At 38.6% G+C, this 6005-nt stretch overlaps 1 pseudogene; it reads left to right on the top strand.

Annotated features, from left to right (window-relative positions):
- Positions 1 to 2881: 2881 nt before the first annotated feature.
- Positions 2882 to 5667, top strand: LOC106395299 (annotated as a pseudogene).
- Positions 5668 to 6005: the final 338 nt, after the last annotated feature.

The following is a 6005-nucleotide window of genomic DNA, read 5'->3' on the forward strand; positions in this document are numbered from 1 at the left end:
TAAAAACTAATGTTAATTTTATTTTTCCAACGCAAAAATATACTTGGCCTGGGGATCACTGAGAGGGTGAGGAAGAAGTTTAACGCGAAGGCGAAAGTTCGCTTGTGGACACGGTCTCCAACTGGAAGGGTGACTGGATCGTGAAGGGGTATGAGCGTGGCAAACCCGGTGAGCTCACCACGGATGTGGGGATGGCCTCATCCGTTATTGGCGCCTTCCTGATTCCATTAGAATCGCCCAAGCTTGCCTCTAACTCCCATAACACGGTCGATGAGCACGGGAACGGGCCGATGCTTCACACTACGGGCCAAAAACCCACGCCGGTGTCCGTTTGGAAATGGTAATTAAATATTTTATTAAATAATTTTTTAATATATATATAATTTATTCTAACTTTCTTAACTGTTTTTAGGCCAAAGAGACGGGACATCTCCTGTCTCTTATGGAACTTTACGAGAGGATCCACAAGAACAAGGCGGGCGTATTTGTAGATGGCAAGTCCGAGCAAATCTACAACGATGTAGTTGCTCGGGTTGAAGACCGCCAGACTCAGCTGACCCAGCAGTCTACCGACGGATTACCCGTCACCTTATCCACACTTGACGTGGATAAGATTTACGAGGAGGTAAATTTTCAAAAAAAATTAATTTTTTATTATCATTTAATTTAACTTTAAATTTTACTTACATATTTATTTTTTGTTTTTAGGTTGTCCCTAAAAAAAAGGGACGGACGTTGGGTATTGGTTCCGTCAACGATGTTCCGAGAGCGACATCGTCTTATGGTCAGCGACGGGATGATGAAGTCACTGAGCTGCGTAGAGAGTCCGCTCAGCTGCGTAACGAGTTGACCGCGACAAAATCTCGTATGGGTGGAGTCGAGGGTTTCTTGGACGTTATTGCGGCCACAAATCCGGAATGGGAGTCCATGTGAGGAACATGCGACAACAACATCCCATTCAAGGCGAGTCATCCGACGTACATAACGAGGCGGATGTTACGAGGAGGAGTGATGATTCTACCGGGCGATGAACGACCCTTATTTTTTTTTTTGGTTGTTGTATTATATAAATTCAAAACTTATTTATATATAAAATATTTTCATATTGATTTATTTTTATTTTAAATTTTAATTTATTATTAATTAAATAATTTTAATTATTTTTAATTATATTTTTAAATTCTGTAAAATAATAAAAACGAAGTAAATTCGTAGCTAATGTACGACCTCTTTACGTGGAAACCTACGAGGAAATGACGAGAAAAAATTAACGAATTTTACGAGGAAAATTTGTGAGGAATAACGAGGAAATGACGAGAAACAATTAACGACTATTTTACGAGGAAACATTTGCGAGGAAATAACGAGGAAAAGTTTACGAGTATTTAACGAGGAAATCGTTTCGTGGTTGTTACGTGTATTTTGCGAGGAAACTCTTTCAAGGTATTTACGTGTAGGTTACGAGGAACTCATTTCGAGGTATTTACGAGGAATTGTAGCGACGTCCTTGCGTGGAATATTGACGTGGTCTTTACGACGATCGTCTTACTTCGTCTTTACGACGAAATATATTCCTCGTAAGTTACGACGAATTAGCGAGGAAATATGTGTTACGACGGACGAGTAACGAGCAAACGCGCTTCTTCGCTATTTCGTCGTAAAGCCTCTTTTACGACGAAATAACGAGGAAATCGCCCTCGTTAAGGTTTGTTTTCTTGTAGTATATGTCTTTCACATTAAAACAAGCCGACCCAAACCTATATAACACCCCAATGCAACCTGAGTGCCAATGCCTACTCACAAGGGACTGAAAATGGCAAACGTTGCGTAGTTGAGTGGGTAAAAAGGTTAGACTTCTTCGTAGCAATGACTTTGTGTATTATTTAATAACATTTAAGTTGTTCCTTGAGCGTTAAGCAACAATGTGTGATGGAAATTGTACATTTGATGTGTTAGATTTTTTCACCTAGAGGGATCCATTTTTCAGTGTTGACAACATTAACATTTACTCGTTCTTCATATCTTTGATCCATTTTGAAATAAATAATATAAAGTTTCAAATCGTTTCTGTTAAAGCCTAAATGTAAGAGTTATTTTTCCGACCTGAATGCTTTGATCATTATCACTTGTTGAATCGTTCTTGAGGTAATATCTTGTAATCAAGATCCTTGACACAGACTTTTAGAGTTCGCATGGAATCATCTCTCAAAGGTTCACAAGCTTCTTCGCTCTAATGGTGGTCTCTCTCGTGTACATTTCGTAGCAAGGAGAGTGCACACCATAGCAGTAAAAGAGCTTTAACACTTGGAAGAATAAAAGACACGTAACTTGTCCGTTATATGGGTCAAACGTTGCGTAATTGATTGGGTAAAAGTTAGTTACTTCTTCGTGTGCATTGACTTTGTGTATTATTTTAATAAGGTTTAAGTTGATCCAAAATAAACTAATGCATGTCTTGGAAAACAAGTGCGGTTCAGTATATTGTTAAATAGATGCTTGAGAATAGTCTCACAATTTCTCTAAAGAATAGCTTACTTGGTCTTATTGACATGTTTGCTTCATGAACTAATCTGAAGGAGATCGTTCTTGGAGACGCAAGAACGCACATGGGGATGACGTGGTTTGCTTCTTTCTTTTGTTCACCATGATATTGAGTTTAGTCATGGAGAAATAACTACACAGAGTCCTTTGTCAATAGGACAAACTCTCAGTTCCTCTAATGGAGTTTATGAACTGGGGGTTTTAGTCTTAACAACTCCCAGAATCAGTATGTCGGAATCTGGTTCAAAGGTATTACTCCCGGGTGGTTGTGTGGGTGGCCAATAGAGAAAAGCCTGTTACAGACTCCAAGGCAAATCTAAGTATCAGCAGCAATGGAACTCTTCTCTTATTGGATAGAAACCATGGCCCTGTCTGGTCTAGTGGAGGAACTTTCGCATCTAATAGTTCTCGTGCAGAGCTTTCAGACATTGGAAATCTTATTGTCATAGACAACGTTTCCGGACGAACACTATGGCAAATCTAAGTATCAGCAGCAATGGAACTCTTCTCTTATTGGATAGAAACCATGGCCCTGTCTGGTCTAGTGGAGGAACTTTCGCATCTAATAGTTCTCGTGCAGAGCTTTCAGACAGTGGAAATCTTATTGTCATAGACAACGTTTCCGGACGAACACTATGGGAAAGCTTTGAGCATCTTAGTGATACTATGCTCCCTTTCTCACCCTTGACGTGTAATCTCACGACCGGTGAGAAGCGGGTGTTGACTTCTTGGAAAAGTTACACTGATCCATCGCCTGGTGATTTTGTGACTCAGATTACACCGCAAGTTCCATCACAGGTGCTTACCACGAGAGGCTCAAAGCCTTATTATCGAAGCGGTCCATGGGCTAAAATAAGGTTCACGGGATACCACTAATGAATGAAACGTTAGCAAGTGAATTCAGCTATCCACAGGATGCAAACGGGTCAGGGTCTTTCTCTTTTGTAGGAAGAGACTCCAAACTTTCACGTCTAGTTCTAACACCAGAGGGCCATCTTAAAGGTTTCAACATAGTGGGACCAAGTGGGAAGTAACCTATGAGGGTCCATTAGCCAATTCATGCGATGTTTACGGTTTATGTGGACCTTTTGGGTTGTGTTTAGGTCCGTACCTCCAAAGTGTAAATGCTTCAAAGGGTTTGTTCCAAAATATAAAGAGGAGTGGGAAAGAGGAAACCGGACTGATGGTTGTGTAAGGCGAACCGAACTACTTTGTTATGGAAACTCTACTGGCAAATCTCAAAATGTCTTCCATCCTGTTGCCAACATAAAGCCTCCAGACTCTTACAAATTTGCAGATTTGGATGCTGAAGAATGCTACCAAAGTTGCCTCCGAAACTGTTCTTGCTTGGCCTTTGCTTTTATTCGGGAAATTGGGTGCTTAATGTGGAATCATGAGTTAATGGACACAGTGCAGTTTTCTTCAGGGGAGAGCTTCTTTCCATTCGTCTTGCACGTTCTGAGTTGGGTAGCCTTGGGAAAGATTACATCATTGAACTTTTTTTTGGTTCCATCATGGCTTATTGTTTTATTTGTTTTTTGTATCTCAGATGGAAATAAGCGCAAGAAGACCATCACTGCTAGTCTTGTCAGCCTTTTTCTTTTTGTGATATGGGTTCTGCTGTGTTTTGTGTTTGGAGATACAGAGTGAAACATAATGGTAACACACTGATGACCTTACTATATTTATAGATATGGCTTGTTGTTCATTTATTCTTGGAACGTTCAGAAAAAATATCAAACGATGCTTCACAAGATGCATGGAGCAATGATCTGACACCACAAGATTTCTCAAGTTTATGTTTCTTTGAAATGAATATTATTCAAACTGCCACCAATAATTTTAGCCTCTCAAATAAACTTGGGCATGGTGGATTTGGTTCAGTTTATAAGGTCAGAGAATTGTATTCCACTTTGCTCTTTTGTATTCTCTGTTTATGCTCTCGAAATATATTTAAATCTGTTTCAGGGGAAGCTTCAAGATGGCAAAGAAATTGCTGTAAAACGGCTTTCTAGCAGCTCTAGACAGGAAAAGAGGAATTCATGAATGAGATAGTACTCATCTCAAAACTACAACACAGAAACTTGGTACGAATTTTTGGATGTTGCATTGAAGGAGAAGAGAGACTGTTGATTTATGAGTTCATGGTGAACAAAAGCCTTGATACTTTTCTCTTTGGTTTGTCTCCTCTTACCTCTTTCATTCTATATCAGAAACTATTTAACTGATAGTGTTTTTTAAACCGTCTTATTGCTTAGATTCAAGTAAAAAGCATAAGATTGATTGGCAAAAGAGATTTGATATCATTCAAGGTATTGCGCGTGGACTTCTCTATCTCCACCATGACTCACGCCTCAGGGTCATTCACCGAGATCTCAAGGTCAGCAATATTCTTCTGGATGAGAACATGAACCCGAAAATATCAGATTTTGGTTTGGCTCGGATGTTTGAGGGAGCCCAATATGAGGAAAATACTCGCAGGGTTGTTGGTACTCTGTAAGGGTCTGACTTCAACAACATGCTTACCTAAAGATTCATAGTATGTTAAAATTTTGGTGAAACTATTTGATATGTGTGCAGAGGATATATGTCTCCTGAGTATGCATGGACAGGGATATTCTCTGAGAAATCAGACATCTATGCATTTGGAGTTCTTTGTTAGAAATCATCAGTGGAGAAAAGATCTCAAGATTCAACTATGCAAAAGAAGGAAAAGACCTACTTGAATATGTAAGACTTTAAATGCTTTTTTCATACATATTCAGAGAGGTTTCAAAACGTTTCTTGCGCTAATAGTTTTTAGAACTCAACAGGTATGGGAGTCTTGGTGTGAAAATGGAGGAATTTTTCTCTTGGACAAAGATGTTGATGATTCATCCCACCCACTAGAAGTAGCTAGATGTGTTCAGATTGGTCTGCTCTGTGTTCAACACCAACCTGTGGACAGACCCAACACACTTGAGTTGATGTCTATGCTCACCACAAAATCAGATCTTCCATCACCAGAGAAACCTATATTTGTAGTGCATAAGAGGGATTATGAATCCTTGTCTAATCCTTTGATTACCTTCAATGAGATGACACAGTCTGTGATCATCGGGCGTTAAGAAACAATGTGTAATGGAAGTTGTAAAACTAGAGTGTTAATAGATTGTTCTTCTTAACATTTACTCGTTCTTAGTTTCACTAATTAATACATTTTAAAATAAAAAGTTTTCTTGTATTGGTCTTGACCAACTATCTTGTAATCAAGATCCTTGACACATGGGCTTTTTACGAAGAGAGTTAATTGGTGTCTATAGCCTATCGACCACCTATATTTGGAAACTACCCCTATAATAATACTAGAGTTAATCTGCTTTAATAATTTAATTAATTTTGCAATATTTTTTAAGAAAAAGATGAATTTCGTAAAAAATATTTTTATTAATTATTAAAATATTATTTGATTTCCTATTTACATT

This window comes from Brassica napus, chromosome C9, assembly GCF_020379485.1.
Source record: "Brassica napus cultivar Da-Ae chromosome C9, Da-Ae, whole genome shotgun sequence".
NCBI classification, from domain to species: Eukaryota; Viridiplantae; Streptophyta; class Magnoliopsida; order Brassicales; family Brassicaceae; genus Brassica; species Brassica napus.